At 39.1% G+C, this 25,712-nt stretch overlaps 1 protein-coding gene across 3 annotated transcripts in view; it reads left to right on the plus strand.

Moving 5' to 3' along the window:
* The window catches only part of BEGAIN (brain enriched guanylate kinase associated), a 162,776-nt gene that overhangs the window by 123,064 nt on the left and 14,000 nt on the right, over positions 1-25,712 (plus strand). The window lies entirely within an intron of this gene.

Here is a 25,712-nt window from a genome sequence, read left to right on the forward strand (position 1 = left end):
AGCATAACTTCATATCCATAGAATTCAATTGCAAAACTCTCTGAGACAGATGTAGGCACCAAAGTCAGCTCTTAGCTGCAACTTGTTCTTGTTGAAAATAACTTAGTAATCAGATGAATACTTCCCTTTGATTAAATCCATGATTTTCTATTAAAAACCCAAAGCTCCACACCTCTCCTCAGAGAATATGAAATGCTTCTATTGGCACATAGCTGCTATAGGAAATAGAAGGTCAGAGGGCTCTTAGTGGATGTTTGTTTTGTTTTGACAACATAATTTGCTTTTATTAACTCAAAAAATCCACAATCTCTTATAAACTTACACTACTTCCTATGGACTAACAATTGTATTTTCACATTCCCCCTAGTTCAGAAATGTATGCTGTATATTTGTCCTGGTAATGCATAAGGAAGTGTCACCTGTGTAGAATAAACCTGATACAGCATAAGGTGCACAAGAAAAATGGCCTCAATACGTAGGCAGTTAAAGAACAGGACCGGCTTTCGTCCTAGCGAGTATGGCATGGGTACAAAAGCAAAGAAATTCTGCTTACTGGGGGCAGGGGAGAGAGGAGGATATCACAGTCAGGGAAAAGTCTTGAGTCCAGAGAGGGGGACTGAACCCAAGAAGTCTTCAGGTGATTGACAGCCTTAATGGAAGCCATCCAACTAAGCCCTTATGGGAGCTTTAATGGGAGATAGCAGTTGGAAGATGATAGCTAGAAAGAAAAGAGAAATGTTTTTTCCATAAACACAGTTTGTCAGTTGGAGGTCTAGTCTCACATGGGAGGGGTGCGATAGAATAGGAAGTAAAAGGAAGTAACAGAAATCAACAGCAGAAATGAAGAAAGAGCAGAATGGTATTATAAACTGTTATCTTTATAGTGAAATGGAACCCTGGAGAATAAGCTGTTTTCATGGATTTTCTGTTACAACTCCTGAAATACAGTCAAGCACCTGCACCAAAAAGGGTGCTGGGGGAATGGAAAATGCACTTTCTTGCTATCTTCTACTTTAATGTGTTTAATAACTGCGTAGTTGACTTCTGCACAGCTTGGCTGTGGCAGCCAGAATTATTTAATACCATAACAGACAAGTTAATTGACAATTTTATAGAAAACATTAACATTGAAAATATACAGATTAGCAAGTTTGGCAACTTTAATACAATCTGCATTAATCATTTGTATTGCTGTTGCACTCCAAATTTTCTGCCCTGAATCCCTGGGTGAAGTACAGAGCATTAAAATTCAGCAGTACAAATATTTAAGTATGAACCAAGTTAAACAGAGAAAGGTCTTAAATCAGAACCTTTTCAGGAGGACATTATTGTACAGAAGGAGTTTTTGAACTCAAAGTAAAAGCTCTTAACCTAAGCGACTTTATATAAGCAATTAAGGATAACCAAAGGCCAACATTATTAGATATTAAGGCATAGGTTATTAGAGCACACACTGCATAAGAAATTTTAAATAGTATTAAATTGTGTGCCAAGAATTTTAGAGGAAGAAAGATTGTTTAACAGGAAAAGGATCTGAAAAAACAGTAAAAACAAGAACTGGAAATGTGTCTTAGACATGGCACTTGAAAGAAATTTGAAGGCAAACTTTCATACATGATCCAGCTGGGGTTTCAGCAAATCAGTAAAGCTAAGCATATTAGCTAAAGATAATAATAAATCCCTGAAGATAAGACTGGGAATCATTTTTAGAACCCGAATGAGGCAAACAGTTTACAGTCTAGGAACATATCTGTTAAAATATCACAAGCATCTATCAATCCTGTCTTGTCTGCTCTGTCCATTGACAGCAGAACTGCCTTTTTTCTCTCTGCTAAGTTACCTTTTAGCTATCTCTAACTATATTTATTGTAGGAAGACAGATGGTCTGACTTTTCAGAAATACACATTTCCCTTATTACATCACAGTTGGAGGATCTGCTGGTGGAAGGAAGAGTTGGTATACAAAACAGTCTGGATGAGATTCATTCCCAAATAAAATCTCCACTATAGAAACAAAAAAGTAGACTTCACCCTTCTGAGTTAGGAAAAACCTTGAACACACTTTGAAACTTGGTGGAGCACTCCCCATTAAGCTCAACATATGCTAACACTCTTCCAGTTAATCAGCAAATACTGCCATCCATTCTCATTAGACTAAATCAGTTTCCTGGGAAATATCCCAATAAATTGGTGATTCCAATTAGGCTCTTTCCAATTAATTTGCACTTCATGGGGGTTTTAACATTACTTCACTTAAATCTACTCCGAGAGTTCAGTGTATATGACTTCAGCAGCACTTTCCTTATAAATAGAGGCTACAGAATTCATTCCAGAGATGGGATATGTCTTAAGAAGATGCTAGTTTTCAAAGCATTTCTTGATATTTCAAAGTGTGGGTATTGAATGGCAAAGTGCCTAACTGAGTCTGAAGAATCACAGCCTCACTCACCAGTTCCCATGAATGGCTCTCCTATTGCCTTCATGGACTCCAGGCTCATTTTTCCCAAGTATCTTACAGCTTCCCAGCGTCCATCACATTTCCTTCACAGAGCAGACCTTTCCAGCTGGAAGTCACTTCAGCTCTATGCTTACAAAGAAAACATTACCATTTACTCTGTACTTTTCAGAGCACAGCATTCAGTACAGAGAGTGCTGAACTTAAACTTCAGTTATATAAATACAAGCCCTTCATCCTTTTCTCAAGCATAATAGCAGTTACTCATAGGTGTCTGGCAGCAATCATCTAGTTTTAGGCCTGAAGGTCAGGCAGACATCTGCTTTCACACAGTGAAGAATGATAGGTCTCCAAGATGGAAAAGGACAGTTCTTTGCAATTTTCAACCCTGAAACCCTCAAATTTGTTACTCAAATGCAATCTTCCCTCCAGAATTAGCTGATGGATCTAACACTTATTTCTTGGTATTCTTAAAAACAGATGCAGAAGTCAAATAATTGAAAAAAGTAAGTACCTAGACATCCACAAGATGAATATTTTCATTATAACTGAGAAACACTTTAAATTTGCACTATAAAAACAGAGATGATATGATATTAAAACATTTGTCCAAAAGCCAGAATAAAATAAAATAGTATAAAATAAACAAAAAAAAATATATAATAATAAAAGTATTTTAAATTCAATTGTCAGGATAACATGAACATATAAATGGAAAAATACACAAATTCTTAAAGTATAGAGCAAATAATACTCTACCAAAAAGGTCCATGACTTAGGCCAGCAGCTGCCATCTTTCATTCCTCTGTAGCAGATGTCTTCTCTACCTCTTCAAGCAGGTGTTGAAGGATTCAGTTATTAGTTATGACCTGAAGTAGAACCAGCTATCAGTGAGCTGCCCTTACTAATGTTCTGTATTTTGAATATGCCTGGATCCCATTGTGAAGGAAAGGGGATGAGAGCCTGAGACTCTTGTGTGGAGTTCCTCTGAAAAACTCCTTGACTGTTTCTAGTTCTTTGAAAATCCCAGTGCTCTTTGCTAAATCTTCCTTCATCCAGAGACACCCTAGGTCCCATTGCTGATTCACAGAGATCTTGTCCTTCACTCTGTCAGCTTCAAAATGCAAATAATTCCTCTCGGTTAGCTTCCCCAGCACTTCCTTTTGCCAGGAATTTCCTGCTACTGTAAAAATTAATCTGACCTACCATAACGCTTGGACAAATGTTGTCACCCAAACATGAGACTGACCTCCAATTCCCAGAGGGAAGAGGTGAATAAAAAGTCTGTTTTTTATGGTGGCTATTCTCTCTTATTTCTCCAGCTCCAGCTTTTAATAGCATTCTCCTCTCTTCATCCTGTAATATCTTGGCTGGGAGAAAAATAAAATAAAAATTTAAAATGTTATCCTCTCAGCCTGGGTGGAAAAGACACCAAGAGAAAAACAGATGTGCAGAGAGAATATGCAAAAGACAATAAAACTGATAAGAGATGTGGTAGCAGATGGGGGCAAAGTCTGAAAACTGACCAAGGTTGTGATTAATAAATGATCCAAATTTTCAGCTATCTATAAGCCCAGTACCTGAGATCATTCATGCTTTAAGGGAAAAAAAAAAAAAAAAAAAAAAAAAAAAAGTGTTATTCTATTAGGACATACAAGTAAATTTGTATACTTTATAGATGTTCCTTAGTCAAAACATATTATTGCTCTTAGTGCGAGATGAATTCAGTGAACTGATTTATAAATGAGATTATATTAGCTGATTTATCATTATCTTTAAACCCTAAAATCTATGACTCAGTTAATTTTACAAATCCTTCATCCAAAAATAAAATACACATTGCTCAAATATTTATACTTGAAGCTTTTATTAAATGGGCTGAAATTGCTCTTTTGTTGTAGACTACCAGAGAACAGAAGCATCAGTTCAACAGCCTTGTGATTTTTCTGCCCTTAAAGCAAGAGCTTTGCTGTAGAAAATATTATAGAATTTCTGCCTGAAATTATCCCCTCAGGCCATCTCTAATGTGAACCTAAACAGATAAATCACTCACTTCTTGCTTTGGTATTTTAGGATGCACCGCAAGAGAAAGAAATAAGCGGTTATTGTGAATTTCACCAACATAAATAAGCTTTTTTGGGGAATCCTTGCAACACAGTTTTAACTGCTCAATTTTAAAGTGGCAGTAGGGCAAGCAAAAGAAAGGAGACTTCACTATCAAAGAAAATAGAATTATAAAAATATTAAATTACAGAAAAGACAATGCCAGTAGTATATTGATTTCCATGGGGGTTTACACTTCATTAGATGAGCAGATAATTACCAGGTTACTGCTGATGTCTTTCAGGGGTCTTTGTTTCCCAGCATTTTATAGTTACTGCCTTTATCTGTTTGTAGAATTGCATAGATCAGAATTTATTTTTTACAGTGCTACTAAGCAGTACTATAAACCTTTGAATAACCTTGGTGACTCTACAGCTTGTCCACTCATTGCTTAAGTGCCTCATTCCATCAAGGACTGAGAAGATGCTCAGAGCTATTTTGGTACCAGATATGTCCTTAGGACTGAGGATTTCTATAGTGAAATCGAACCACTCAATATTCTATGTGGGAAATGCACCACACAAAAGCCTCATGTATAGCTTAAGCTCTGCAATGATGATTAAAGGGGCTTGAAGGCAAGAGTAAATAGAGCTTTGTGCAGGCTCTTTGCACCTGCATGAACATTACTCTAATTGCTTAGGCTTATTTACTTTTCCTCTCACAGCCAGAACCTAGAGATAAGCTTCCCCTGCAAATCAGTTTGAATAAAGCAGTCTGCACCAACAGCAGAAGGAAGTGAGCCCATAAATGTGTTCATTTTACTTCGCAGGCATGAACAGTCCATTATTACAGACAATTATTCCTACTTCTTCTCTAACCAAACACTAAGCAAAACATGAAAATTAAAGCCTTCGAGTTGGCAGTGCACATCCTTAATCAGAACAGGATACCATACGGATAACAGTGGTGGATCCAGGATCAATGTCATAACCTTAGCTTTCCAAGTGGTCAAGTGGTCTCTGACAGCTAAGGACGTCTTCAAAAAAAAAAAAAAAAAAAAAAAAAAACAGTTTTGGGGATAGGTGGGATTGAACTGCAGTCAAGATAGGTCCCTGCTAGTGCTCACTGGCAACCAGAATAAAGACATTGAATTTGTTACTGTTATAAACCTGCTGTACCATAAACATAATTTCTACATAGAAGAGGTACAGAAGAGATGAGGGGTTAAATTTAGATTACGGTATAACAGACAATTCTAGTTACAAATTAATATCTGACTATTGCTAAGAGATACTAAAAGGTGTGAAATGAAATGTTAGTATAAATAGTCCATTTTGTGAATGAAGAAAAATGAGAGGCAGATCTGATCTCTGGCCTGTGAATGTTTAGAGAAGACCTATAAAAGGCAGAGCGCCGGTGTAAGGAGAGGATTCACTGATGGCAGTGAGCTACTCAGGGCTGTGGGTGTAAGAGGAGATTGTGACAATCCACCAAAGGATTTCAGAGCAGAGTGTATGACAGCATGTCAGAAACCCATTTCTAACCTCACATGAGCCCCAGGAGATTTCAAACTAGCTGTTACCACACAGGGTTTTGAGTCATAATAGATATTTCTAATAAAATGCCAGCTTAAAACTATTCTGTATTTATAAAGCATTAAAGAACAAAATAGGAACATCTTTATGCCATAGTACAAGCCAATAATGCACAAGCTGACTATTGTGTACAGTTTAGGTTTGTCCACCTAAAAATAGATATAGGAGAAATAGAAAAATAAATCAATAATACATCAAATGGCAAAAGGAGGAGAAAAACGTTGAGCACATTCCATGTAAAAAGTGCAAACACACAGACAGAACTCTTCAATGTGTGGAGTAAATGGCAGAGAGTAGAATCCCAGGAAAGCCATCTCAAAAGCCATGGGCATCAAGGTAAAGAAAACACAAATGATTTCTTACCCCAGATAATAAAAGAACTGAAGGGCATCAAATGGCTGGAGCAAGTGACAGATTCAAACCAAAAAAAAAGGAAAGCACTTGCTCACACAGCATCTAGTTAAAATGTAGGTCTCCCTGCCAGAGGGTGGATGCTAAAATCACACCCGGATTAAGAAAGTGATAAGGCAAGTCCATACAAGAAAATCTCCTTTGAAATAGTATCACCTGTAAGTGAGGAAGTGCTTAAACTGTGAATTGCCAGAGGCTGGGTGGATATTCTGGAAAAGTATGACTGTGCTTGCTCTGTTCTTAGATCCTTCTCTGGGCACCTCTGCTCTCAAACAAGTTGTAGGTTAAATGCACCTCTGGCCTGACTAGCACAATTTTTGTGTTGTTTAGACCTTTTATTGGTCTCAGTAAAATATTTAGCTTGGAAAGTGTAAGCTGATGCTACCAATAAGTCAGAGGAGCAAACCATGAAAACAAAATAAATCTGAAAGAGGAGCAGCTCTCATTTCATAGGAACAGCTTTTATTTCATTCCTTTATGGTTATCCTTACCAGGATAGTTTTATATCCACCTCTCACAGCTTTTCCTGCTTTATCCTTTCCTACCTAACCCATTAGCAAATTTTTATGCCAAATTATACCCACAGAGACTCAGTAGTCAGTTAGTAGCTATCCTTGACCATTTGCAGGAGGAAACACAAGAGTAAAGTTATTAGTGAAGACTGATCAGAGTTTGAGTACAATTTAAGAAAGTCCAGACACTAACAATACTCTCTGCAGGAATGGATAACAATAGCTTAGTAGAAAGGTAGAAGAGAAGCCTGTAAGGCCTTCTATAAGTCTGGTAGAAGGTTTTGCTTTAACTCTTTCTCAGTGAAAAATTATCCAACCTGATGTTTGATCACCAAAATAATGAAGTTGGATTATTTTTCCTCAGTGGCAGATTTTTAAGGGCAAACTTCATCTTTTAATTTAGAAAAGAATGGAAAGATGCTTGTTTTGTAACGACAAACTCAGCTGAATTCTGTGTCAGAAGTGGCATCAAAGCATCTCAGGGATTTGTCATTTGGGTCCTTGTCTCTCTGACTTCTCTACACCATCTGCCCTGAATGAACAACAGATCCCATGAGGTATAGCAGTGATTTGGAACAAAAATAGACTACAGAATACATCAAAAACCCAGAGATCTCATTTCATAAAGCAGCCGCATGCAGGAGCTATCTGGCCTGATGTTTTCTGGAAACATTTCTGAAATGACATTTTGGGGCACAAACAGGGATTTTACCTCTCTCTCATCTTTAATTCTTGTAGCTTAAGTCCTGAATCTGGGGAAGCCTAAATGCTTTGCTACTTTAGTATAAAAGCTTAGTTTTTAGAGATTAGGTGAAAATCACTGGCAATGAGTTAGAAGTGTATCCAGCAAGATTTTTCCATAGTGACTGAGTCCCAACACCTAAGCTTTTTAGAGCAGGAGTCAAGTTTGGATGAAGCTTTAATCCTATCACACCTTTGTGTTTTAACACAACATGAAGTCATAAAAGTCAACAGATTTGAATCTGGAAACATCTCAGAGCTCAACATGCCAAGCAAAACATTTTTACTTAAGGTATTACTCTTCTCCCTGCCATCAAATTTTAAATATTGTAATTGTTATTTCCAAGCACTGCCATTCCACTTTGCTTTATTAGCTAGTATTTAGGTACTAAGTAGTAAATGGAATTGAGTCCACTGGGGTTTGTCACACTCCACAATTCAGAACAGAAGAAGCTGAAGCATCGTTCTTTAATAGTGGCATAAGTCCTTGTATGAGCAATAAAAGCTGCCACTTTCTTTATGAGGCAAGCTAAATGCCATTAAAATGATGAATGCACTAGTTCCATTTTATTTGTTCAGCCTTTCCCAGCGCTATTCCCACAACCCTATTTAAATCACCAGCTTGTATTCTTCATAAGTTCCTATGTGCTTGAAATGCACAGACGTCTAAAAAAGAACTAAAAGCCCTTCAGAATGGCCATAAAGTTTTATTATTTTCTTTTCCAGTGAGCAAACAGTTAAATAATTGAAATGGAGATGAAATACGCAGTCGAGATTAATCCCCGTGTTCTGAGGCTGCTCTTGAGAGAATTTTCCAGGTAGTTTAAGAGATCAACCTGCTTTGCAGCCAAGTGCTGCTGGTTATCTATGGGAAGTTGAATCTCAGACTGATCAGTCCCTCTGGACTGCAATACAGAACAATAATGTTCAGATCAAAAGCATCGTGATTAAATAACCTAATTAAGAGGTACATGGAACTGGTGTTGCAGCAGATTGTTTTCCTCCTTTGAGGATGTAAAAAAATCTCCTAATTTACCTTCTTTTCAAAACTAAGGGTAAACATTTGCTTCCAGTGACATGTTTATGACCTATTAATTAGTTCCTACAAGGATAGTTGAAATCCCAGCCCTCCTTTAACATGGTTCAAGCAGCTAAAATTACCTTCAACTAAACATCCCAAGACATAAACTGTGAAAGAAATCAAACACAAACACATCTCACTGATGTTTGGGTGGGTTATCAAATACAGATCTCCGAGGTGCTAGTTTTAATGTCACTGGAAAGAGAGAGAAAGAGACACAGAGAGAATTCAAGTAAGCACATCAGAGCAATTAAACCTCCAGACAAATGAGCTGTCAACTGTCTGTAACCCATGATTTATGTTAGACTACTTGAAACCCAGTGGCCAGCGTGTGCTGTATGTCAGCAGAACATGTAAGTCTGCTCCAGACCTTACCTACACAGGAGGATTTTTAGCTCAGTCTTGAGTTTTAAAGATACTTTGTTTAATCCCTGGTATATTAGGACAGACATGTATGCCCAAGGAAACCGCTAACTGGATAAGAAATGGTAAGAGAAAATAGGTCTGGAATAGTCACATGCTGAGGATAGCACTGTAAACCTAGTAAGTGAATCCCTACATTTTCTAAGTTCTGCTACACACCTTGCAATTTCAATCCAAAGATACAGCTTTATGGACACAGAAAACCAATATACATTCCTCCTATGATCAGTTGTCCTACATCAGTTCTAGCCATCATGCAGCCATGATGCAAAAATGGGAAGCATAGAGGACAATGGATGCCCCCAAGTCATAGAAACAAGATGAAATTTTGCAGCACACACTACAAGGTGAGGCTCTTTGACCAGATGAAGGCCACTTAACCAAGTAACTCAATTTAGGAACATAAAACTCTACGTCCCTTCTGTAGTCAACAGGAAAGGTGGGCACTTCCAACATCAGTTGGAACATGAGGCAGTCTCTGAAGCAGATAACTGCATTACTCCAACTGAATAAGCAGCAAGGGCCCTGTGCTTCAACAGTGTGCTGAGATATGTACCCACCCATGGGCAGCACAAACCTATGCCCTCGGACTAATGACAAAAATCTGTTATAAATTAGTGATTGCCCACTGGATGTGGCAGAAAGGGAGAAAATTCTGGGTTGATTAGTCAGTCATTGCTGGAAGTCATTTGGTTTGAGATGTCCCTCACAAGGCATTTTTAAAGAGCAAGGCCATGATGAGGCCATCTGGAACACAATGTGCAGCTCTGGGCACCCAGATGCAGGGAAGATTAATTCAGTCTGTAACAGTACTACAATAATCAAGGAAACGAAGAATTTATCTTCCAAAATCAGATTAAAAGATGCTGGTTTGTTTAGCCTAAGAGAATAAAGGTTGTTGAGATTCTGACTGCTTTCTAAAAACTCATCATGATGTACACACCAAAGGCTAAGAGCTTTTTAAACTAAAAGACAAAGCTGCTACAATAATAAATGGCTAGACACAAGCCATTAAGAAATTTATCCTGAGTATTAGACAAAGGTTACAAACCTCCAGAGGACTAGAACAATTTTTATTAGGGCCAACTCTGCCACTCAGTTACATTTATGCTGGACTATGATCAGTTGATGATTAGGATTTCCAGTACTGCTGCCTGCGATAGCAAGGAGTGGGACTCATTAACTCACAGGGTCCTTTCTAATCCAATGCACCTTTGGCCTCAAGCATTTCTCTTCGTGAACTGAGCATTTTCTCAGCATTGCCCCGTATTCAATGTGTTTGTGTGTCATGCCAGGTTTTCAAAGCCCTTCATGCCTCACAGAGACAAAAGTCAAATTTTCAGAAATGGTCCACAGCCACAGGGCTGTTGTCCTTGGATACACCTAGCTGAGTGCGCTGACTCTTCAGCAGATGGTGACATTTTCGTTTCTTTCTTATCATATGACAAGAAAAACAGGCTCAGTTTGGCTAAGGTAGAAGCAACATGGGCTTCTAAAAAAAAAAAAAAAAAAAAAAAAAAAAGAAAACAAAGCAAAAGCTAAGAGGATATATTGTGAGTTACCAACATACTCAGTTTTGATACAGAATCATACCCAGATAAAGACAAAAAATCAGTGTCTAAAATAGAGCATTAGCACCACAACTGCTCTCTCACTCTCCCCCCTTAAAGGGAAAGGGGGAGAAAACATGATGAAAATGGGTCAAGGGTTGAGATAAGGACAGGAAGATCACTCAACAATTATCATCACAGGCAAAACAGACTCAGCATAGACAGATTAATGTAATTTATTGCCTATTACTAACAAGCTAAGGCTATGAGAAACTCAAAACAAACTAAAAGCACCTTCCCGCCATCCATCCTGTTCTGTGTCCTCCCCCCGAAGTGATGCAGGGGAACAGGCAATAGGGACTGCAGTCAGCCGCTAACACTGTCTCTGCCACTCCTTCACAATCACTCTCTGCCCCTGCTCCACACGGGGTGCCTCCCACAGGATGCTCTCCTTCCCAAACTGAGCCTGCAGGGACTGCCCACTGGCAGCAGCTCTTCCAGAACTGCTCCCACATTGCTCCATACCATGGGGTCCATCCCCCAGGAGCAAACTGCTCCAGCACAGGTCCCCCCATGGGTGGCAGCTCCCCCCAGACCCCCTGCGTGGGCTCCTCTCCACGGGCTGCAGCTCTGTCCCGGGGCCTGCTCCTGCTCTCCATGGGCCACAGCCTCCTCCAGGCCACATCCACCTGCTCCACCGGGGGCTCCTCCATGGGCTGCAGCGTGGAGATCTGCTCCATGTGGGACCCATGGGCTGCAGGAGGACAGCCTGCTCCACCAGGGGCCTCTCCACAGGCTGCAGGGGAACTGCTGCTGCGTGCCTGGAGCACCTCCTACCCTCCTGCTGCACTGACCTCGGGGTCTGCAGGGCTAGTTCTCACGCCTCACTCTCCCAGCTGCTGTTGTGCAGCAGGTTTTTCTTTTTCTTAAATCTGCTGTCATAGAGGCAGAGGCACAAAAAACATCACTTATTGGCTTGGCTCTGGCCAGCAGCAAGTCCCTTTGGAGCCTGCTGAAACTTGCCTTTATCTACCATGGGACAGTTTCTGAGCTCTTCTCACAGAGGCCACCCCTGCAGCTGCCCCTACCAAAATCTTGCCATATAAACTCAATACATCAAAACCCCCAGATCACCTTCTGCAGGGCTGCTTTCCAGCTTCTCATCCTCCAGTCTGTACATGTATCCAGGGTTGCCTCTTCCCAGGTGCAGAATTTGGAACTTGCTCTTATTTAACTTCATATTGTTGGTGATATTGTTGCCAGCTTCCAGTCGACTGGGACCTGTCAAGATTCCCAAGACCTCCAAAAAATGATTGAGAGAGGTTTCACGATGACATCAGCCAGCTCTCTGTGTACCCTGGGAGGAATTCCACTGGGCCCCATAGACTTATATGCATCCAGCTGGAGCAGCAAATCCCACACAAGTTCAGGGTTGGCTGGGAGTATATCATTACTGCAGTCACAGTCCTCCAACTCAGGGCACCTGAGGTTCCAGAGCTGGTACTGAAGACAGTGGTGAAGAAGGTATTAAACATCTCTGCTTTGTCTGTGTCCCTCTTTGTGAGGTGACCATCCTCATCAAGTTTTCTCTGGCCCTTCTTTTGCTGTTAGCATATTTGAAAGAAAAAAAAAAAAAAAGAGAGAGAAAAAAAAAGAAAAAAAAACTTTTTATTGTCCCCCACAGCACTGGCCAGCCTCAATTCTAATTGAGCTTTGGACATACAAATTTTCTCTCTGTGATGGTGAACAGCATCTCTGTAGTCCTCCTATCTTTCTGTGGTAGTTCTGCTCGAGTGGGCAGCCAAGCTCCACCACAGCTGCTCTCTCACTCTCCCTCCTCAAAGAGGAACGGGGAGAAAATACAATGAAAAGACGTATTTTTATACGAATTTTGGTTCATCTCAAAGGTTGAGATAAGGACAAGAAGATCACGCAGTAATTATTGTAACGGGCAAAACAGACTCGGCATAGTAAGATTAATAAATCTTATTTATTAATTAAATATTAATAATTATTTATTTAGCTTATTACTAACAAGCTAGAGAAGTGAGAAACAAAGGAAAGAAACCAAAAGCACGTAAACCCACTACACTTACGCAACCTTGCTTCCAGTGGCCATACACTTTTTTTTTTCCACCTAAGCTCTAAAAGAAGATCCCTGCTCAGCCAAGCTGACCTTCTGCCCCACCTGCTTGACTTCCAACACTTTGGAATTGCCTGTTCCTATGTTCTTAAGAGGTGGTACTTAGAAACAGCAGTACTGACAGACCCTGATGTATTTAAAAGAAGTTTCCCAGGGGACCTTACTAACTAGTTACCTGAGCAGCCTGAAGTCTGCTCTTCCCAAATCCATGGTTGAAGTTTTGGTGGCAGTTTTCCTCCTATCACCAACGATTTTAAACTTGACTACTTCATGGTCACTATGGCCAAGATGGCCACTAATCTCCACTTCACCCATGAGACCCTCTATGATCACAAGCAACAGATATAGGAGGGCACTTTCCTAGCTGGCTCCCTTACTTTAGTACCTGTAGCAAGAAGTTATCATCAAGGTGTTTTAGGAGTCTCCTGAATCTGTTTGTATCAGCTGTGTGCAATTCCCCGTTCATGTCTGGCAAGTATGAGAAACATGCCAAGTTTTCCACCAGCTGAAGAGACTGAGATTTGTGTCTTTGGCAACAGTCATCTTTTAAGAATGAATCCAAAGGGATGATGAAAATGTAACAGCATGAGTCCTAACATGCTCTCTAACAAAACCAGGCAACTTTATACAAGAACATACAATTTAGCTCAAGTATGTCTCAGGCCTTGAGGCCTACAGTTATCCCTCTGATGTTGGGATTTCTTCATTTCTCCTCTTTTTTTGGTATAGGCTCTTGTTCTGTGAATGAGGCTTCCAAGCACTGCTTCAACATTGGGGAATGCAGTAACATCTTGTGGTGTATTTGTATTCATTTCGGTGAGCAATCATCCTTTCAGTGCTTTTATATGCCTAACAGCACATGCACCTGCATTTTTTCTTCCAGTTTTACTGTTATAATTGACGTTATTTTTAATTTGTCATAAAAGGCAAAATGCATTTTACTTTTCCTGATCTTAGCAAGCATTTGAGAAGGTAGGAGCATTAACTAGCTTCCCAGCACTCTAAGGCCATTCATTTTCCAGATTTTATTACTAAAATTGATAGGTTGCGTTCAACCTGAGGGAGCAGGAGCATATTTAGTACTTGTTAAGCCTTGTTTTTCAGATTTAGAAATGCCTAAACAGAGTGGCTTTCAGAGTCCTGCACAGAGTTAACTTACAGAGTAACTTAGAGTAATTTTAAGAATTGGTCCTGATAGTAAATATCATTAAGTACTGCTGCATGTAGTTAAGCAGATGAAAAATTAACAAATTTTCTGTTCTGACTCCTAAGATCAGTTTTTCCCAGTAGTCAGGAGGTGGCAGCCTTTTCAATCACTATAGAAATAACCATAATTTTTTCTTCCCCATTATCAAGAGAATTGAAAAGTCACTTTAAAAATGAGATTTGAGAGAGAAGGGAAATTAATGTCAGTATTACAAAATGGTTCAGGCTGGAGAGATTTTACTGCCACCTCCATCTCTTCCTCCCCACATCCCTCCTTCTACCACCACCACTTGGCTCTTCATTTTGGAAATTCCTGTTTATCCTCACACAATAAGTATGATCATAAAATGGTTCTCTCATCATCTCTTTGCAACTATAATATTTCCCAAGGAGATTATTGGATTTAAATCCTCTTTTAAAAGAAATGTTGTGCATCTCATTCCTGTCATGAGCATGAGTAATGCTTTTCAGATTTAAACCTGGAAATCCAATTCTGTTTGAAAACTCAGTTTTGTCCACTGTATTTTGAAACACAGAATTGAGTTTTTATAGTGATAATTTGAGGAAACTCTTTTAGTAACACATGAATAATGGAAAATCACCTGAGATGGAATCCCTTCATATTATTTAATATTCCAGACACTATATTTAAGTAACACTACAAAAATAGTAACCAAAGTAATATGCATCTTTCAGAGGTGGAGGAGATGTTGAAGTGATATAAGATGTGTGGTTTCTGTTCAGTGGTTTTCTGATTGAAGCCTGAAGAGAATTCATAACTCAAACTTTTTTCTTCATCTGCATCATATTAAAATTAAACCCCCAACCTGGGTCAGGGTGTAGGTCTCTATCTTGACAGTTAGATTAAATACTTGCAATGAGCTGCTTCCACCTCCTCCTTCCTGCTCACAGAACACTTGAATGTCTTAACCTCCTGTTCTGATGCTGCTTCATATCTTCCAGACAATCTCCTAGCACAGAGATTAGATGCTCTTGAAATGTCTTTTCTCAGATTAGAAATGCAAATAAGATTCCTGTTTTCATCCTCCAGAATTAGAAAAGTCACAATCAGTTCTCTTATATATTTAAAATACTGCTGGAGACCGCCACAAACTTAAATGAAAATGAATGTACACTGCAGAAGTCCATTAGTAGGACTGTTTTCCATGATTGCAGTTAGAAGTAGGGATTTGTAAAAAAAAAAAAAAAAAAATCCAGTGAAAAAGTGCAGTATAAATTGCAGCTACATAGCAGCAGACTGATATCATACGACTCTTTAAATAATGCATAGAGAAGCTGAGTCACCTGTGGTAGGAACATTTTAAGTTGTTGCATAATTCAGGAGCTTTTGTTCCTATAAAGAATACATTAAGGCTTTCAATTCTAAACTTCTAACAGGTCTATGGTCACTTGACAGTGAAAAATAGTGACAATTAACATGTTGTACAGTTTAAACATCTCACCATTTGACTTCCATTTTTCTCTTTCTTCCGCATTCCTCACACTTCTCATGTCAATTCCCTGACTCTGGGCTTCTTCTCACTGAGGCTGAAGAGAGCTGACTGCTGTCAAGGCTTTCCCAAGGAAGACCAGACAGACTCATGTAGCCATTCAGAGCAGCCCACCAGTTAAAAGCTTACACAAAATGCCAAAACCAAGGAGCAAACAGGCTGCTCTGTTAGTGACCTTCAGCTATGTGGAGCAATGAGACACCTCTGGCATGGTTCTTTCTGCTCCAGGGCACACAGGGGGCAAGCACAGACTCAGCCTTCTTCAGCTAGCCAACAAGCATCCCATGAAAGGTTAGCCAGCTTTCTGAAGGATCTTCAGTTACCAATAAAAATAATGATTCTTCAAACATGGGAATTACTAATTGAAATGTTTACAGCATGAGATAGATGGATCAGATGAGTGAACCACATTGGTCTTTTTGCTGGCATGGAAAACCTATAAAAAAAAACATGTTGCTTTGACTGGGTTGGCCACATTATTCATGAATGCCTAGCTTTTCACACAAGACAGATCTAGAGGACCTAAAATCTGATGTGACACCTCATGCCAGCTCTTAAGTTACATTTTTCCTAGCTATCAAATGGCAATTAAGACATTGCTTAGAATCAACCTCCCATGTTTAATCTGCTAGAAAAATATGGACTTTGAAATCGTGCCAGAGCAGTAGGAAATGTTTCTGTACCTACCTCCCAAGAGTGCCTAGTTTTATCACCACAAGGAGCACAGGTTGTTAGGAAGTTTAGATAGGACTTCCACTGCCAAGAATAAGAGTTCATTATTTCCTACTTACCTGTACTAAATTATACTTTAACATATTTCAAAATGCCTGTATTAAGATATTTTTTTTTTCCTACAGCTATAGCAGGTAAATTGAGAGGGAACCGTGCTGTACTTCTGCTGATCGCTTTAAGCCATTTACTGAAGTTAGATTCTGGAGCATGTCAACAGTTTTCCTTACCATAGCAGGTTAGAGAAGAGGAAATAAATAAGCTTTGATCCAGAACTTGACCTCCTCAATTTTAAGAATGACTCTTATGACTTCTGCTGAACCTTGGGACTAGAGCAGAGACATCCAACATTGTTGTCTATCTGTCAGGTTACCTGGAGTTTGGCCTCTTATTTGCCTCAAATATATTCACACATGGGGACAGTATTCTTTTTCTGGAGTGACAGAGCAGAACAGGGTATTTGTTAAGATTAAAAGCTACAGCTAAAAAATTTAAGATAAAAGAGCCCTTTTGACAATCAGAAATTTTGTCTAGCGACTTGACACAAATTTATTATCACTAATGAGAGTCAACACAGCTCTTCAATGTCCTTCCACATTAACATCTCAGTAAACAGAATTTGGTAGCTGAAAGCCAAATTATACCTCTATTCGTAAAGTAAAGTAAAACAAATAAAATAAAACAGGAAGTCTTTGAAAAGGACAAGTAAATTAGATGTCAATTTTGAAGACAAGTAGTACATGCAATGTACCAGGTCATGTAGATGATATATTCATCCTTTAAGTAGAACAATGTGAAAATGCAAGGAAAACAAAAGCCAATAGTCACAAACCAAGACTTTAAGATGAAGTCAGACTAATTAGATGAAAAAAGTCTTTAAAATTATTCGCATAGAAATACTTTTGTTCAACATGTGAGATGGAAGGTGAAAGGAATGGGAATGAAAGCAGGTAAGAGCAGGATAGAGACTGGAGGAGAATAAGGAGTTGTCTGGAGTAGTGCTTTTAAGGCCTCGCCTCCAGCCTTCAAATTTGTATGGGAATTCTCCTTTCCCAAACTTTATGGATTTAAAAAAAAAAAAAAAAAAAAAAAAAAAAAAAAAGTCCCCCTAAAGTTCTTTTCTAAGATCAAGCAGCACTGATCCTAAGCACAAGTCTTTTCATTTTTCTTTTTCTGACTGGTTCGGGGGACTAACAGCCTGCCCAGTTTCTACCTTTCACATAAGCCAATAAGATCTTATTCTTCACGGTGAGAGAGGATTTGGTTAAGGCATCTAAATCTCATTTTCTAAGTGTCAGAGGACAGTTTACATACCAGGCTCTGAGGGCTTTTCATACTCCCTTGGCAGAAAGAACATTGCTGTCCAATGATTTCAGCATCCATGACTGAAGGACAATCCCTTAGAGAAGAGAACAAATCACCAAATGAATGCATTGAAAACAATTTGTTTTAATGTGTTTTCTTTGGTGGTGGTGTCTGTTTTTTTATTGAGGGGGAGGGGGTGTCCTTTTTTTTTTTTTTCCCCTAGAGAAATGTCTCTGAAAGTAAATTAATCAGTTATAAGCACTAATTAACTTTCAGAGAGATGTCAAACAAACAGCACAGTAGAAAAACAGGATATTGTGTGTTAAGGTGAGACTGAATGCTCATTACAAAGTTTCTGTCTCTGATGAAAAAGAATTTTTCAAAATCACTGTGTATACTGCTCAGAGATGTACTAAATCCTCAGGGTAATTGGAAGCCCAGGGACAAAAATCCTGAGCAGAGTCCATTCCGTCCCTCCCCATATCATTTTGTCTCAGTGGCCCTGTGGTGTCCAAATATGACTCAGCTCCCTGTTGACTATACAATCACTGTCAGGTGCTTCTTACAGCAGCCTTGCAAGGCCACTGTCACAGGTTCCCTGGGGCTTTTGCTGCCTGTGCCAGAAGATGTCTCATGACATAGTGGGGCATTTCACGCCACTTCAAGTCCTTGCCTTGCGACACGGGCCAAAGAGTGTCTAAGCATCTTCCCCTCTTCGCTCAGCTGCTCTCAGCAGGAGGCAGAACTCTTGTGTCATTCTTTGTTTTAAGCTGATTGCAATCCAACTTCCAAATTCAATGGAAACTACGGACAATGTCAAGCAATACATCTTAGGGAATGCTCACAAAAGGATATATTTTTCAAAAATAGCAGCCTACACAAGCTTCCACTAAAACTAGCTGAGCAGATTATCAGCTTTTTATTCCAAGCTGAATTAAAAATACATATTAATGTCTTCAGCTGATGTTTATTTTAATTGAGTCTTGAATGTTGGGATAATTCTGAGTAGTTGAAAAAAAAAATGTTTGTCTGTACCAATATCTAAGAGGTCAAATACAGAACAAGGTAAATAGAGGTTAAACAAAACACAAAGTGATTTTATATGAGGTTCAGCTACTGGAAAATTAAAGGAAAATTAAATCATGAGGGTATAAATAATGGAAGCCCAGATGTTTTATATGAAAAATTGTTAAATAAATCACACTCTTTTTAGCAAAGTCAATCAAGTAGATATATTTGAACTTGGGTAAGACATGGCAAGTACCACTTAGAGAATTCTCACTAGAAACTATATCATGCAACAGCAAAAGCCTTCAGTAGATGGGCTGCGAAATTTTTAAAAGTCACCTCAAAAAATAGGAAGCACTGGTGTATTTCCATTATGATAAAGTCTTTTAAGAATTCTCAGCATTAATCAATGTTTTCAACTGTATCCTAAAAGTAAAAATGTAATTATAGCTGATAAAGTGAGATAAGGATTAAGCACATTGTTAATTAGTGATAAGTAAATCATGCAGAATGACCTGTACCTTTCATATGCTGTGCCCATTCAGTCAAAACGTGTTTTCCATGGACAATCAGAAGCACAAAATCTATGAAATTTCTCTGCAGGCCATATCCAAAAAACAGGGAAGGGGAGTCAAAAGGAGGGCACTGTATTCTGGAAAGCAATGACAGGAAAGGTCAGTAACTCTGAAAGTCAGACTGATTGAACAATTGAACATGAACTCCCGGAAGCATCCCGTAACAGAGAAAAAAAAAAAAAAAAAAAACATAGTATTTGTACAACCATGAAAAAAGTGATTGAAGTGATTGAAGACAGCGGATGAAGTTCAGCTATTTAATTTATTAAAAGGGTGTTGAAAATCACTCAAACTGACTGACAACTGAAAAGTAAGATTGAGAAGTAAAGAAGCTGGTTCAGCAACAGACTAAAAAAGCTCACTAGTGTGGCAAGAAGAGACTGACTTGTATAAATGTCTTCACATGGAGGCAATACCAAATATCAGATAGCTTTTAATCAGACTAAACAAGAAGGATGACTACACTGATTTCAGCTGATTTGACTGATTCAATTGGGGAAGAGCAATGTGTTTGCAAATGCAGAGGCACAGAGCTGCTGTTTTCCAGGGAACTAGCACATGCTCCATTTCTTGAGGTTTTCTCACCAAAACCAATATGGCAAAAAGTAATTTCAAATCAACTTACTGTAAACCTGTCTCATCTAAATTCACGTGAGGTGCATGTTACCCTCACACTGCCCCCCAAGGGCAGCTACAGACCCAGAGAAGTGATCCTGCCATGAGCTAAAGGAGTTACCTTTATTTATTGGGAGATAAGGACTCTCTCCTGTATCTTGGGAGATAAGCTCTCACCTCTATCAAATAGGATTCATATGGCACCTAGCTAATAAAGCTTCATTTTACCTAGTTTTATGTATCTAAAAGCTAGATGTCTATTTAGCATGTACATGTCTGAACCATTTTCACCCTCAGCAACTCCAACAGCCAGAGGAGAGAAACAGGCACGGTTGGAGAGCTGTTCTCTGACAATTCTCAAAACAATCACTACACAATGAAGAAATCATGCTTTGAAAAAATCTCTGAGCTGATTAAAGGAAGGCAGGCAGGTGACTGGCTTGTACTTGGACAATAGCATTCTAGACTTATAAATAAGGGAAGGCCTGCCTTAGCCTCCCTGAAGAGGATATTAATATTTATAAGCTGCTGTGAAAATAATACCTTAGAGACAATATTATTAGGAGCTATATGAATAGCTATGATAAATGACATCAAAAAATCACAGTGTTTAAATTTTTGCAAAGCTCTAGGGTAAAAAGAAAATTTAATCTTGAGAGACTAAGGAAAATATTCAGACAGTGGGCCAGATTTCTGAATGCCACAAGAAGTACCGAATATATTGACTCCATGTACTCATTCCTTGGTGGCAAAGACAGCTTAAAAGACCTCCCTCTGATACAAAGTGGGGATTTTTTTGGTTTGTATTCCATTTTAAATGGTAATTTTTCACCACTCTTGCTTGTAGTATGGCAACAAAGTTGTGCCAGCACAGTTGGATGGGGCACGGCATAGCTCTGAAATAGCAGAGGACAGCATAGTCAACTCAAGTAAGATAGGCGATCCATGTGGCAATCCAGTTACGACACGGAAAAGTGGTGTGACATCTCTTTTGACCAAAAAGTAGAGTCTCTCTTATCTATACAAACTCTGGAGACAACAGTTCAAGTGACCACCCTGAACAGCAATGTAAAGAGCATACAGCAGTGGGTTTCCTGTCTGCTTGGAGGAGCAGATCCTTTCATAAAGATGTATTCTTATTTAATTTTCTTTGGGTTTTGTTCCAGCAGTCAGATGGAAAGGAAATGTTGCACTTCCTTTATAGTAAACCTTTATAAGTACTCTGAGTGACCCATTCTGCAGTCTTCCCTTATAAAAATAGAGTTTATTCCTGAAACACAAGGCAGCAAAAACAGTGGCCCCACTACAAGGATCAGATGTGACTATAGCTAGCAAAGCCTCATGTCATCACACCAAGCAGCAAACTTCTGTCATGTGCTCTTGCACGTGCCTGCCCGTCACTCCAGCCAGGGATTCTCAGCAATTCTGCAGCTAAAAGCATGTCAGAAAGCACTACATCAACCACCACCAAAACAGTGGTGGTTTTGCAGAATGTGGTGGTTTGTGCAGAAAGCTTTGTTAGGAGGCAGAGGAGATTTGAGTAACATATTAGATGGACTGGAAGCAAAAGTCTCTTTTCTTGCTCAGGCAAATTATACTATGACTCTTTTATCTTTTAGACTGTTTTTCACATTATTTATTTAATAGAATCACAGAATGATTTGGGTTGGAAGGGACCTTAAAGACCATCCAGTTCCAACCCCCCTGCCATGGGCAGGGACACTTCCCACCAGCCCAGATTGCCCAAAGCCCCATCCAGCCTGGCCTTAAACACTTGCAGGGATGGGGCAGGCAGAACTTCTCTGTGCAACCTGTCCCAGTGCCTCACCACCCTCTTAGTAAAGAGTTTCTTCCTTATATCTAATCTAAGTCTACCCTCTTTAATTTAAAGTCATTACTACTTGTCCTACCACTACACTCCCAGATAGAGTCCCTGCCCAGTATAATTATACTTGGTTATGGCAGTTCCAATTGGGATGCTGCCAAAAAGACCTCTTTAGCAAGGTCTGAGGTGTTGGATATTTGAACAAAGCATTTTACTTTAATAAACTTCCCCTCCTTTGCCTTGAAAACACATTATGGGGATTTCTTCACAATGTTATCAAGGAGCTGCGGTCTATTGGAGGGAGGGGGGAAATAAGTATCTTTACCCAACAGGAGATTTTACATAGTAAATAGCAGAGATTTTTTTTGATAAAACATTAGAGGCTAAGTCACACAGAAGAGACTCAAGTACATTATGACCATTCTCTGTACTGTATTTGCAATTTTTCACCCAGTTTACCAAATCTTTCCAATCAATATCTCAGCTGATGTTTCAATGTAGGTTAAATAATTTTAAAAGATTAAAAGAGAAGATTATATAGGACATATACATATTGTACGTTGACATGTTTATAAGGATCCATTTCAAAAAAAGGGACAGCCTTAAACATGAACTGGGGTATTCAAGAGACAGAAACCTAAATGATAAAAATAACAGCAATAAGACCAGTACACTGATTACCATGATTTCCTCTCATGCAAGCACTGCAGGGAGAGCAGGGCAGCCTGCAAGCAGGCTGTTGCAGCTGGCCCTGAGCTGGCCAGGCACCACGGAGCAGGACTTGGATGCAATTCTGGATCTGCACTACAAGAACAGATTTGAGCACTCAAGCTCAAGTATAAACCTACAGAGCCTATTCAGCCTTGCCACAGGAGTGTGATCAGTCAGAGCAAGCTTTTCTGAGAGGGAATTATGTTAACTCCCAAGAGAGAGCATTTAGCTAAACAGTTATTTTAAGACAGCAATTACATTCATTTTTATTTTACCTACCTAATTATTAAGAAAAGATGTCAAAAGGTGGCAGGAAATGTAAATTTAAAAATTCCTAGAGCAGAACAAAGTATTAAAGAGCAAAGTACTGTAAATAGTCTAGCCTTAGTTTTGTTGCTAGGTTGGGAAATTGCCCTTGCTTAGATAGTTAACTCCAATTAGAATGTATTTACATATTAAAATTATCTGCAAATAATATGAATAAATATGATTCCAAATTCCAGAATTCCACATTTTCTTTCCCGGGCCATTTTACTTTTTATTCAGAGACATTAACACATCTTTCTCTTCCCAGTCCATTTAAGTAGAGTCTAAGCAATATCCTGTCTCCAGTAATTTCTCCATTTCCACAGATGAACCTGTGTGGCTAGAAACTTTGAGCACTAAACAGTCATTAGAGTGACAGCTTCAAGCTCCAAGCCTGGTGAGCCTACCTGGTGTGATCTGAAGTTATGGTACTTATCCTTTTCTACCCATTCACATACCAATTCTTTTTCTCTTTGCAAATTGTTTTGTTCCTTACCAGTAGCTCAGCTGAATCTTCCATTCCCTTTCATTTCACTATGATTATATAATCCTTTTTAATTATGTTGATTATCTCCTACATAAAATTACAAAATCAAAATAACCTAAGCTATGGCAGCAGCACACAATCTAGACCCTTTCTGAGCCAACTTAAGCTGTCATTTCCCTTTTCTTATGTGTTCGTCATAAGAAGGGCCTGTCATGCTGGAATGCTCTTGCCACTATCTTTGAGTGGAAGAACTCCAACATGACATGCATTTTTGCAACAGGTAAGGCCTCAGGCAAGAGATACATCAACAATGTATTTTTTCTGTCTTTCCCAGGAAAGTGAGAATTTTAAAACCCTTAATGTCATAAATTTGTCTCTGAAGAATGCAGCCTTGCCTGTGCTTTGAAACAGAAAATCACTTTCAATAAATATCTAACATACCATAGAATAAATATAATGAATTAGTCATTACTCCTTACCATACTGTAACAGCTTTCCTGAAAGCCAGGCTTTATTAGCATTATGAAGAGGTGTTGAGACAAGGATGAGTGTTCTGGGGATTATTGCAGTGGGAAGCAAAGATGAAGCAGTGGCACATCCTGAAACGCACTCAGGGTGCTGCCACCAACTCTGCATAAGACCCTACACATTCCTGCAGTTTTGTTTGTAACTCGACAAAGAATTACCTAATAAATTAGCAAAACATTTGGCTCTTTTTCTCTAGTTGCTCATAAGCATGCACATTCTTAAACAGTCTCGTGGATTCAGTAACTCTGTAAGAAAATAGCTCCTTTATATACTTATTTTGCCACTAAACCAAAATAAGATTATTACGCAAAGTAGTTAAAAAAATGCAAGAGGCATTGAATGGTGTTATCAAGCAATGGTCAGTACCAAAATACTTACACCCCGAGGTTCAAGTCATGAACTGGCTTCAGCTGGCACAATTTGATCATTTTGAAAACTATTTTACTGTTCTTTTTTCTTGTTCTCATCTTGTCAGCTCACAGTTTTCATTACAGTTTCTGCCCCTAGGTGCAAGTGCATGTGAGTAGGGGATATCTATAGCTGGGCTCTGAACTGACACACAAACTCATGTAGCTCCAAAGCATCAATAAACATGCACGTACACAAACATGTAATCTGTCATAACAGGATCTGCAGAGCAGAAACTAACGTGCAGTAATGCTTAATATTATGAATTGCTGCAGAAAATATCCAGTCATATCTGCAAATCTAAACCATATTTTGCTTTTTTATGAGTCAATTGAAAAAACATATGTCATGCATATGGTCTATGGGGAAGCATTGCAAATAGAACAGCTGCTAACTTAAGGAGTTATAACAGGAAAAGAAGAAAGAAAAAAAGAAAAAAAGAAAAAAAGAAAAAAAAAAAGTTTTATTTCCACCACAATTTTCTCATGCTTGTTTTGTTTACTTTGTCAGATATGCCCCTGGACTAGTCATCCCTACCACCACCCTGGTTTCTATTTAAGACTGCCAGCAAGCTAAGAGGTCCCTTGGTTCAAACACTATTTCAAACTGTGCCTTGCTCAGAAGGAACTGTGACACACCTGGATGGAAAGAAGAGTTCATATGAGCTTTAACTAAGCTACGCTTTTATCTTCTGCAACAGTGAAAAGTTTCCACACCTGGTGGGAGAGACTATTGTGTACTCTCCCAGCCTCCAGTTGTCCAAGGGATGACTGCTTTTATAACTCACTATGATATAAGAGGTACACTGACAGATGCTATAAAGTAAATTCATCCTCACTCATCATTGAGATACTGTCATTGAACAATCACTGAGAATGTACTGAGCATCTAGGTGCCCTTTCTTTCTTATAGCTCTCACACTTTCATCCCTTGTTATTAGTGTAATTATTAATAATAATTAGATGCTGCTCTACTGACAGACATGCATTCACATGCACCAAGTCTAACCTGAGGTCTCTTTGAAGTCTTGACAGAATAGCAGAGAGAAAGTGACTTTGTATTATATTCAATACATACTTATTCACTATTTTATTAGGACCTAAGGATGTATTAATTATGTATTAAATCTCCTCTGCATTACAACAGAAGCATTTTCTTCTATGGCAGATGTCAGTATTTGCTTCTAATAGGATATTAAAATACCAAGTACTATAAAAACCGCAAATGCTCTATGGTGGTTATCACAGCAGTCACGTGAGGTGTGGTAGCCATAATTGCTTACCAAAATCACAAAGTGGTTGAGGTTGGCAGGGACCTCTGGAGGCCACTTGGTCCAGCCCCTGCTCAAGGGCCACCCAGTGCAGGCTGCCCAGGACCACATCCAGGTGGCTTTTGGAGATCTCCAAGGAAGGAGACTGCACAGCCTCTCTGGGCAACCTGTGTCAGTACTCTGTCACCTGCAGAGTACAGAAGAGCTTCCCAATCTTCAGAAGGTATCTCTCGTGTTTCAGTTTGTGCCCATTGCCTCTTGTCCTGTCACTGAA

The sequence above is a fragment of the Anas acuta genome, chromosome 5, assembly GCF_963932015.1.
Source record: "Anas acuta chromosome 5, bAnaAcu1.1, whole genome shotgun sequence".
Lineage (NCBI taxonomy): Eukaryota > Metazoa > Chordata > Aves > Anseriformes > Anatidae > Anas > Anas acuta.